We start from the raw sequence: 12,430 nt of genomic DNA, 5'->3' as shown, positions 1-12,430 counted from the left end.
AATGGTAAAATAGGCTTCAAAATGAGTGTCCAGAGTGTGAGAATTTTCTGCAATGCAGTGCCATCACATATAGAGTATAGACTGTGGTTAACATTTACTGTCATGACCAGGCCTACCAAGAACTTAAATGCAAGCAGTAGAAGTCTGTACCTACACATGCACACACCACTGAAGCCAGCAACGCTGTAGTATATATTTAAAAAACACTCAACTGTTTGTCTTGGGCCGATCTGCTATTAACATCTCATTTACCATGGTAACAAAAACTTTCACTGATGTAATGTGGTTTTGAATGGTCAATGATTTAATATCTTCAAGTTTATTGAAACGGGAAAGGCAGATTTACTTCAGGTTAAACTAGTCTTTCTATAACTCTAAATTATTATGTTCCTTACTGTAAAAATCACAGACAGATAAAATAATTAAAATAAACAATAAATAAATGTATAACTTCTCTTTTTTCATATCATAATGAATCTATATTGATTTGTATAAAATATTTTTTCATTATCCTATTTGTCTGTCTGTCTATCGAAAAACATTATACTCACTAATATAACTAAATTAAGTTGCTCAAGCATCTTATTTCAAGCTATGTGTAGAAAATATACATGTGAGCACACAGTGGTTAATTACCGATGCAGGGGGACCAATAAACAGCAGGAGTGAGCGAGTGAGAGTGGTTAGTTGCCGTGATGCCCCCGGGCTGCTGGAGGGAAAATTGTCCAAGAATGAAATGGAGGTAATGAGACAAACATGATGGACGCCAGCACCCGGTCATCAGCAAAAGAGATCAGATGGTTACTGAACCATTGACGACAACAGCTCAGGTGCACCTCACACCTCCACTAGAGTCAGCTTAGCATTTAATTAGTCCACCATGGCACAGACAGACAGAGACATAAAGTGAGAAGAAAAGGTCATACTATCAATATTGACAGTGCAAGCATCGTTTCTGCTTTTACCTTGTTGTTGAGAGTATTTCGTAAGACTTAACTTGAGCATCGCTTGTCAGTGTGTTGTTACTGGTATGGCTGTTCCATTTGGGGGAAAATATCTAATTGCGAAATATTTATTTATTTATATTTTGACAGATATTGCGATTTTGATAAGCTTTAGCTCTATATTCTGTAAAATCTGTAGCTTTTTAGACTTAGTTAAAAGGAACTGAAAGCATACTAACTTACTTAAACATTCATTCAAATTAGTTTTTTAAATATTCAGAAATGAAACGCAAACTGTTCTCTAGAGCAAACAGTAAACACAAATGGCTGAAACTACTCTGAAATTGTACTTTGCTGTTGTTTGCTACTAGATTGTCACTGGCAATACTTTCAGTTGACTTTTTAGCAAGACACTCCTTTATATAGCCACCACATATAGCCACTTGTGATGCTTTGTAGCTGCTGGTTGTTGCATTTCCTCATGCTTTGGCAACAATTCTTACAAATTACCTGTTTTTGTTCAGTGTCTGTGACTTTGAGACCAAAATATTCACATATTATCGATGTCCTATGTATTTGATTAAGCACAAAGCCCTAGTTACTAGCAACACTCTTTATCCTCAAATGTGTTGCAGGAAAGGCTTAATTTTGCACTTTATTTGTATTGTTTTTGTTTAACGATTGTCTTTGTATTGTATTGTTATAACATCGTCTTTCCATTTGTCATAATTAGGCCCACACAGAATCTGCGTGCGCAGAAATTCACAGATTTTGAGCCCATCATTGAGTCTATTTATTGTGTGTAAATTTATATGCATTCAGTTTTAAATTAATGTCTGTCATTTTATTGACTAATATGAACATTTTCCTATGATTGTTTTGTAAAATAAGGTTTTCTGTCTTTTAGTAGATATATTATATGGAAGACTTGCTTTGTTTACCAAATAAGTGGATCTAATTGGATATGCTTTGTAAACATTTAATTAAAACATTTAAAAAGGTATTATTTTTTTATTTCATATAGTACGTTTTTAGTTACGACACTCCCAAAATAATTCTGCATAAATCTGCAGGTTTTTACACTATTCTCAGCAGTATTGGCAAAAATGGCAGCAGATTATGTCTGGATTTAGTCATAAGTTATACATGAGTGAACTGTTAGGATTTCTGTAATTTCACTGTACACTGTAAAAGCTGAAAAATTGGTTGCTGTTTCTGCCAGTTTTTTCATTGTTAAAAATACAGCACAAACTGTAAAAGTAATTTTACATTTTTATGGTAAACTACCTTATTTTTTCATTTATAGTATACTAACATCTACACATCATATCTTTTGTTACACAAACATGCATGTTATCACAGACATGTTAACACATCCATAAACATATGGTAATGAGAAAGTCAAGTGTAACAAACCATTGCTCACCACAAACATCTTTTTCCACAAGCAGAGAAACATGCTCATTCAACACTCAGTCAAATTCATAAAAGCTGCTCAGTGTCATTTAAACAATGACAAAACACCATCATGGCAACAAACATGAAATAAATGTAATGGAATAAACATTTTTCAACATTAGATTAGAACATACTGTAAAACTCTAATATACACCAATGATGGGAGAAAAAGAACCATAGTAATGTCAACAAAAGGCATATAAAGTGAAGTGCCATGCAGGCTGTGAAAGTCAATTAATGGTTATTCACTGTTAACCAGATTACGGATATTTACTGTAGCATTTTTAACTGTAACACAGACTTTTATAGTTATACATTTAGCACATAAAAAAAATCAGCTCAGATTTACTACTTGGTTGTGTGTTAATCCTCGGGTGAGACATGGTGTGAGTGTTTGTGTACGAAGACGAGTGAGACAGTCTCTTTGTGGGGGGTTGCTTAATCCAGTCCCAATGTGAAACTGTTGACATTTGTGCCTTTTTTTCCTCCTTCATTATGTGCCTGTGCCTGTTTTCTGCTGGATTAGCCCCAAATCTCCTATGCAACACATTCAGCATGCCACTACTTTAACTTCATCAATAATGGATGAAGAGATTGTAATGTGAAAAAAAAATAAAAGTGTGACAGAGGGACAGTTGCTTTTCAATGGCACAGTTTTTATTTCACGTTTACCTCTAAATGGATGAAAGCGAGTACAATCATTTCTTTGGAGTAGGTCGTTTTTTTTGCCGATCGATACTTGCAATATGGCAGTGGAAGTGGCTGTGGATGGAGGCGGTGGGTGGCTGGAATGGGGGTGTGTTCATATGTGTGTTCATGTTTGTCAGAGTGTGTATCTTGCCTGTGTGTGCTGTACTGTTTCTCATTGATTGTGTTTACTCAAGCTTCTCATTGCTGCCTAATACTGAAGACACCAAGACACGCCCTGCCCTGATGTGAGGATAAAAGAGATTAACACACACTCACACACATAGATAGATCAGTTTTTACCCTCAAATGACACATGCTTGATTTGTGTGATATGTTTCTAAAATGTCCCAGAAATGAACAGTGAGAATTTCAAGAAAAGCTTCATATCATATTATTAAGTTTATTTTAGTTTTACTTTTTGTTGTAATAAAATATAGAACTTCACTTATGGGGATTAATGATTTTATTCCATAAAGTGTCATAGGACAAGTGTTTTAAAAAACTGTTCTGACATTACCGATTCTCGGTAATTGCATTTGATTCTACTTACAGTAAGTAAATACTTCTTCCTCTGTTTCGTTTAGTTTAACAGAAAGCAGAGAAGGAAAAGTGGAATTTTTACTCTCTTTAGTTTCCACAGACCTTTGCATAAACTCTTCAAGATGTATTTCAGGTAGTGAAGGTCATAAGTTGAAACAAGTTGGGGAATTTAAGACAATGATAATATTACATCTGGAGCTCAGTGCTTAAAATATAGTATGCATTAAAATATGCTTTCTTATTGAGTTTTTTTTGAACATTTTAGAATTAATTTTTATAGAAAATAAATCAATAATTTTATATTAATACTTTTAAATGAATTAGATTGGGGGCAGCATAATAACAGTGATTAGCACTGTTGCCTCACAGCAAGAAGGTCGCTGGTTTGAGTTCTGGTTAGGCCAGTTGTCATTTCTATGTAGAGTTTGCATGTTCTCACCGTGTTCGCATGCAGGGTTTCCTCGTGGTGCTCCAGTTTCCCCCACAGTCCAAGCACATGCCCTAAAAGTGAATTGGAATAGCTAAATTGGCCGTGGTGAATGAGTGAGTGAGTGAGTGTGATTGAGTGTGTGATTCAGCTGGAAGGACATCCTCTGCCTAAAACATTTGCAGGAATAGTTAATGGTTCATTCTGTTGTGGCAACCCTTGATAAATAAAGGACTAAGCCGAAGCAAAATGAATAAATGAATGAATGAATGAATAAATTAAATTAATCAAAAATGACTTTTATTAATTTAAAAAAGAAGCTAGAATGCACTAGTGTTGTAAAAACATTATTTCAATGCTTGATTCTAAAGTATTTGAAGCTATACAATATAATTAGTTTTATCCTGCATGCTACATTTCTCTTTCATGTGTTTTGTGTTAAAATTTATAAATATAACTGCATTTGTGAGCGGATTTGACAAATTGTACATGTCTAGTCTTAAGTGAGTATGAAATTTATTTATTTTTTATAGGGTCTTAAATTGGGCATTAAATTGACTGCAACCTGATGTAAATATTACTGTCTATGTTAAACAACAGAAGACAAGTAGATCATCACTGTTAGCTGCAGTTACACTAGACTTTTCATCCGATAGTCATCCATTCATATGCATGCGAATGTGGCAGATAAAAAATGCAAGCTTGAGCGACAAGTTTTGCAGTTCGTTGCATTGCAAAGTTCAAACTTGGTGTACTCTGACCTGCGAAATTGCATCACATGATTGCGTGAGACCAATTGAAGATCAAATCTTGACCTCTCTTGACAGAAATTTAAATTATGAACCAATTGCTGCTTTTCTAAAATGTCTAATCATCTTGTTTAATCCAGCCCCTTTTCGCAGTGCCATACGACAGAGTTTTGCATGCTCAAACTCGAGTTTGACCATGGCACTAGACCTGGAAACCAATAGGCATTGTTTTATTTAGTGTTTTTGCTCTATTGTATTATAAAGTTAATAGTTTTTTCTTTAATAACAAAATTGGTATAAAAAACGATGAATTCACTGATATTAGTTATATTGTTTGCTTGTAAGAATATGCTGTTATACTAGTCTAAGGAATGAAAACTACAACTATTTTTATTATTTTTTTTATCAGTCATTTGCCAATTCCTGTATTAGGAATAATCATATGTTTTGGCCATTATAATAATCTATTTTTTGTCTCACTAAATTGTAAATGTGATGAAACTAAGACAATGTCACAACAAAAAAAAGTGCACTAGCTAAACTTGTTGAAATATTATGTTAAAATCAATCATATTTGAAATAGCATGTCCTTAACTCTGTGACAATATTTACTGGTTTAAAAATGATATATAATTTTCATATTATGTATCAAAAATATCAAATTGTTAGAAAAATTTTAGAATTTGTCACCAAATCAGCATATTAAATAGATTTCCGAAAGATCATGGTTGATTTGAAAATACTCTCCTGCCATAGAAAGAAAATGAATTTAAAACCTATTAAAACATATTGTTTGACTACATGGTTGATTGAAATACATTCTGCCTTAGTAAGCTTAGTGTTTTTCATTTGTGATGGAAGGAAAATAATTTAACATTGTTTATGTCTAAAATAGACACGCACATACAATAATACACAAATTACATAAACAGCACTCAGAAATATGCACAGTGGCATACAAATCACAACTTTTAATAATATACATATCACTAATTTATCAAACCCAGCCTTCGGATATGAGCCCAATTGTATAAAGTATCTCTGAGTAAGACACTGTAACTCTAAGACGCTTAGTACAAATAAGCATTGCTCGCTAAGATTAGATGAGGTTGTGATGATTCCACAAGGCTCCTGTACCTCAGCCATCAAAGCCACTTTACTGTGGATCAAAGCCTTTGTGCGGGTGTATGGGTGCGTGCGTTGTGTGCGCGCGAGAGAGCTAAAGTCCCGTTCATTTCAGCAGAGGCCAGGGTTAAGCATCATTCAGACTTTAATCTAGCATGGCCTGCTCCTCTGAGCCTGTTCATTGTTGGTATGATGTTTCACTCACAAGCATCGCTGCTATGCGTTTGAAGTGTCTGACCCACTTATGTGCTCGTGCTTGAATTGTTTTTGACTTTGCTTAATGGTGGAAGGATGTTTCAATAACATTGGCTATGCGTAGGCATATTTGGGGGGAAAACGACTGGTGTTTTTACTGCTACTTCTAGGTGTAGCGAATGAGTTGAAATAGCAAGGTTATTTTATAATCTTTTTGTCTTTAGATAACTGCACTGGAATCCCTCGAAGTCACTGTAATTATCCAAGCTGAAGATGTTTTTCTTGGCACATGCGCAGGGTGCTGCTTGCTAAAGACACAAGCTTGTTGGCAGTGTGCATTTAGGTTTTGTAACATGTTCCTGTCTAATTTTAAAAAACGCAGTCAATGCTTGATTCACCTCAATGCTTTGCACTGACGGAGAAGAAAAGCTGTTGAATTTTGACTCAATGTTTGTGTTTGAAGGTCTGATCTGATTGCTGCAAACTAAATTACTAATTTCATTGTTAGTCAATTAATTTCCAGTGGCATACCTTATTAACTGAATTAAAATTCTGCCGCTCTTAACAACCTACCCATCAGACACACCATGTCATAAGACGTTAATATTAGGTTAGATTTAGGCAACCAGTGTCCAAGAATGTTATTTTGTTATTTTATTTTGACGTCCAATAACAATTGATATTTTGTTGATTTTAGTTTGTGATGGAAGGTAAGCAAAATCCAACGTCAAGCCAACATCTTAAACCAATGTCATATTGACGTCAAATACTGACATTTATTCGTCAGGTATGGCAACCAAAATCCAATGTCTAATCAAATCAACATAATATTGGTAATGTCCACACACCGTCAAGCTGTAACCTCGTTAGACGTTGACGTTTTATTGTTTTTAGGTTGTGTTTAAAGTAACCAATATGCAATGTCTGTCTGACGTTGGATATTGACGTCGGCCTGACGTTGGGTCAACCTGATTTTCATTTCCAAACAAAATGCAACCTCCTACGATGTTGGGGTTCATGTTGACGTCCCTGTTGGGTATGGTGTAACATGCTGTATTTCATGTTAGTCATTTAAACTGCATTTTGTTAATATTCATCACAGCAAATCATGCTTTAAAAAACACCAAATAAGATTAATCAAAAAGTAAACAAAATCGACATTCAGAACCTATAATCGATCTAGTTTTTAATTTTAAATAAAAGGAAAATAAGACAATGAATCTAGTAGTACAAGAGTGAAGTGTTTGTTTTTCCATGTAAAACGTACACTATCTTAAATCTACAAAATTAAAATCTGGCATAATAAAACCTACAATATTAAATCGTTTGGTACTGCATTTATTGTAATTTTTTTTTTTATTGATGTGGCTCAACACATTTTGCAGTTTAAATAATATCACTACATTAACAATCATAAAGAATATGTTTTAAAACAGACTTGCCACACTGGTAAGTTATACTCTATATCTTCTTGATTTTAGGTTTTATGTTTCAGCATGGTCGTAAAGGTCAACCATCAACGATCTAAAAATGTTAAAGCCACACTAGTGTCATTTAATGCACGGCCACTGCATTCAAATTTTATAGCTGTAATGCATGGAGGGCGACGGGCATCATAAATCGCACTCTGACTGTCTGTGATTTGTTGAGTGCTACATAGTTCTGAATAAATGCCTAATGGGCCGAGCTTAAGCGTTATCATAATTTACTTTGATGGCAGGTGCTGACCTCGTAAATTTTGCTTAAAATAAAATGTTTCCAAGCGATCTTGATGGCACCTTGCTCTCCCGCATGGCAAGTAACCCCTGGTATGTACCAAATGCAGCCAAACATCAGGGGGGCTTTCCGAAGCTGGAATACAAACTCTTCCCCCTCCTTGAATTCATTTGCTAGAGTAAGTTTTCAGTTGCCTTTAACTCCAGAATTATTTTTAAGTGTGTCTATCTGAAAACAGAACGGCACATGTTGTATTAAGAGCTCCTAATCAGGTTGCAAATTTTTGTTGTAGTTGCCTACATACTTTTTATTAAATAATTGTAAGCAACTTGTACGTCAACTTACTAACCTACCAGTCAATACTCTAGTATGATACTAATGGGAGTTCTATTCAATCATTCTTCATCTTTCAAAACAATAATGTGACATTCTTTGAGTAAAGTGAACTTTTGCTCACTTCAAAGCCACATCTGCCTTTCTCTAAGTGCACTGGAGAACGTTGCCAAGCGTAGCTTTGCTCTTATTGGTGTATAGCAATACAACGCTCAAGGCTACTTTGAGTATTTCAGTCTCTGCTCCTTGTGTGTGGCAATACCTCAGTTTGAGTTGTCACGCCACTACTTGGCTAACAGGAAGAGTTTTACTTCTGTCCAAGTGCCCTTCAAAGATGACATACAATTCAAGGTGTGTGGAACCGCACTTACCAAATGCGCCTTTTTTGTCGGTGCTGCTAAAATTATAAAGACAAGAGCCTGTCTGATTGTGTGCCCCAAACTTCACACACATGCTTACACACCACTGATTTACTAAAGGGCCTTTAGACTTATCACCTTTTCAAAGGCTTTCGAAAGCTTCACACGTGTAGTTGCTCTAGCCAGAATTCAGCTTCATCAAATTAGGCATGAATTCTCTGTTTTAGGTCCATCTGTGTAGAAAATGACTTCATTTTGCATGTCTGGAAGAGGGCGAAAGGTTTTGGCTCTGACCACAGTCACCCCCAGTGGGACTTTCTCGGGTGTCCATGATAAATTGGTACCCTGACAAGAATGCAATTTCATTATTGTCATTATTTGTTCTTATTGCCTTGCATTCCTGTGGCATGAGTCTGTACAGCCAGACAAGCCTTTGAAATCACCTTGTGTATCTTGATAGAGTTATCTGGACTCTGACAATGAGGGGTATTTGAGAGGAGGATGCTCTGTGATATTTCTGGCCTCATCTTGCTGTACTTAAATTGCAGATGAATAGCTCTCGAATGATTTTAAGAGGGGGGAGTCTAATTTTCACCATAACCCAACCTCAGGGTTGTAATCTAAATGTCTGTCCAATTCTTTTCTCCGTTTCTCAGTGTACACGATGAGAATGAGAATATATTGCACATTACAATACAAATCAAAGGGTTACAACATGTAATTACATCATTTTTCTCCCCAATATATGAAGTAGAAAGTTTTTGTAAGACTGACCAAATTAAAATAAGTTGGAAATGTATGGGTGAAGTTCCAAGAAATGTAATATTGTTGGTTTAAAATGGTTGTATGAACTATTTTTTGAGAATGTTTGAGAAAAGTGGACTAACTATGGTGTATTTTAAGACATAACTTCTAATTCACACATTAAACTGATGCAAATATAAACATTCTTTAAAACCTAACTAACCTTGCCTTCACACACTTCAGACAAGTGAATCTTCAGAGGTACCATCTTTGATATGCTGCCCTAGATGTAATTTTTCATATCTACTGTTTCTAGTTTTGATAAACTGTCTGAAAAAGACCATCTTATTGACTAACACTCTAATTTTAGCTCATGAACCTGGTTTAGTGACATATATGCCAAAATCCTATGGGTTGTGGTGGGTTTAGTTGTGTTGCTGAACACTGGATGCTGGATGACCCCTGACTCCTCTTTCAGGGGTTGATTACTGAAGGATGGAGGCCATTTGTGACACCATTGGGGTCACTTTGGAGCCCTGATCCAGCTGCCTCAGCACAATCCCATCCAAGCCAATCAATCCAGTGTCTATAGACGTCACTAAAAAGATCATTGCCCTTCAACCAAGCAAGTGAACTTGACTGATTATGACATCTTTAATGTGCATAAAAAGGAATCTGAAATGGCTAATTGTATTGCATTGATCAAATCAATCAGACCTTAACTCAATGATTGTCTACTTTGGTCTCTCAACAGTTTCTTTCTTTAAGTTTTGCCATGTTTTTCCAAGCCCCCACTTCATCTGCTTTTTTTTTGCTGACCCAATGAACAGGCCGGGCAGTAGTGGCGCCATGGCAACATGCTGATGAACTTGTGGGGGGCTGGCTGGCACCTGTTGGACCCACTGCCTTCCTCCATTTCCATTGCTCTTTCATGCAACACACTCCTCTCAAAGTGCTTTACAAGGTGCGAAGAGCCTGAATCACAACAATTGAAATGTGAGCTGAACGGTCAGCTGCAGTCATCAATCATCTTTCAATCAATCACTGTCACCCCCGCTGCTTCGCCACCCAGCCTACGGCACCTTGAGCGCTAGAAAACGTGACTTTCAGTTACACTGTATTTTGATGGTCCCCCAGTAGACACTCTGCTGAATGTAAGTAACTTTGCAACACGTCAAACACCAGTCATTAGTAGACTACCTTCTTAATATCTTGTAATGCTTGTAATTAGTTAGCGTCAGCATAGTGACATCATTTCCTGTTCTTGATTAGATGCTTTGTTGTTGTATTTCATTCATTCGTATTTCAGTTTCATAATCCTGTTTGACTTACTGTATGTATGAAGGCAAAAAAGAACAAAGTTTTTTTGATGTTAACCAGGATTTGGATGGCAATGTTCACACTTATTTAGTGAACTGCACTAACAGAGCAATCACACCAATGTTTGTTTTAATTGAGCCAAACACGAGAACACACATGAAGTGTAACCAGATTTTTCTCCAATGGCAAATTGATGGTTGTCTTTGTTTATTTAGAGGAAATCAAGATTTGGTCTAGACTTTTATGTTGCAGTGTGTTAAAGTAACAAGAATGCTTGAAAGAATGTAAAATGACACATGGCTATTTTCCTGTAAGGAAAATGGACTGATAGTTAGACTGAAGAATCTCTTGATTGGAAATTCTTGGTGCTTCATCACATCCACAACACCAAAATATGTATCTTGAGGAGGAATCATAAAACAGTCTGTGACCTCAGTCTTTCAAAAGGGTGGGAATCCCTAATGAAAATGAGTCTGAGCATCTGAGCGGGAGTGATCCATCGAAAGTGGCTTTACTTCCAGCACCTTGGAAACTTTCATCTAAAATCATATCTGAAAATATCTGAGGCTTGTGTGCTTGGTTTAATTTGTGCTGCGGTTGGTGATTGTAAGAGATCTCTGTGCTTGCCGACAAGCAGATACTTTTGAAAAGGACACCAGATGAAATGAACAGTAATCCTTAGTGCTGAAAAAATCGTCCGCACAGCAAATGGGAATTCCATCAGAAATTTCAGGATCATTTATTATTTATTGTGTCCCTGTGATGACTTGAGTATAGGTGATGTGGGACCAAAATGTTGGAAATGGAAGTATATCACAAGAGATTAGATTCAAATCTTGTCAGACTTGGTCAAGTAGAAATACAAGGTTTAGAAAATGTGCGTGCTTATGTGCCTAGCGTAATTAAAACAGAAAAACAAAAAATATTTAAACATGTATTTTACCTGTAGATTGAAAAAGAACACTCTTCACAATAAAATTGCTCAGTCACAGCAGCATCAGTGGCATTTAAAGGCTTTGCTTTAAACATTTATAATGTCTTTAGCGATATGAAACTTAAATTTGAAAGCTTTTCTAAAGAGATGAGATGAAAATATAGTCCTTTGATCTACCTCTCTTTGCAGAGATGCCACTGAAGAGGAAGTGTTTGATTTGTATATGCCTTTCCAATGCTGTGCTTGGATATCAGCCAAACATTTCCCTGCATTGTGAATTACTCTGTGTTTGGTAAACTGTGATTGATAGTTTTATCATGTCAAACCTCTTTTTTAAATACAAAAACTGTACAAAAGAAATCCACTGGTATAAAAATAGCAACCCCAACAATATCAGAAAATAAAAATAAAATAATTAAATTAAAGTAAATAAATAACAAACAAGTGGAGGTATTTACCCAAAATAAATAGCTTTTAAGAACATAAGCAATGAATTGTACTATATTGAGATCCACAGTATGGAAAAAAAAAAAAAAAACACTAAAGCATTTCAAATTATTGGGGTGAAGTATCCCTTACCCATTTCGATAAAATTTTGCACTGGTTGCAATACACTTTTTTCAACAAGATAACTGATTTTTTAAGTTTTTTTTTGCCAGTTCATTACTTTTGTGGGGCATAAAGGAAAATTTTTGGGTGCCTACAATGCTTATGCTAATGAATAAAACAAGGGTAAATGTGAGCCTATAAAAATGTTTCCATTATCATCTCTGTGTAAAATGTTGATGTGCTTTACAACCAAAACGACAATGGGGGACAACAGGACCATACGTATGCAGGTATGTGTTTTCTCTTAACAAAAAAAGACATCGCCAGCTACTGACCTAGCATGTGTA

The sequence above is a fragment of the Danio rerio genome, chromosome 14, assembly GCF_049306965.1.
Source record: "Danio rerio strain Tuebingen ecotype United States chromosome 14, GRCz12tu, whole genome shotgun sequence".
NCBI lineage: Eukaryota > Metazoa > Chordata > Actinopteri > Cypriniformes > Danionidae > Danio > Danio rerio.
The sequence above is the reverse complement of the archived record's forward strand: the minus strand, read 5'-3'. Positions refer to the sequence as shown.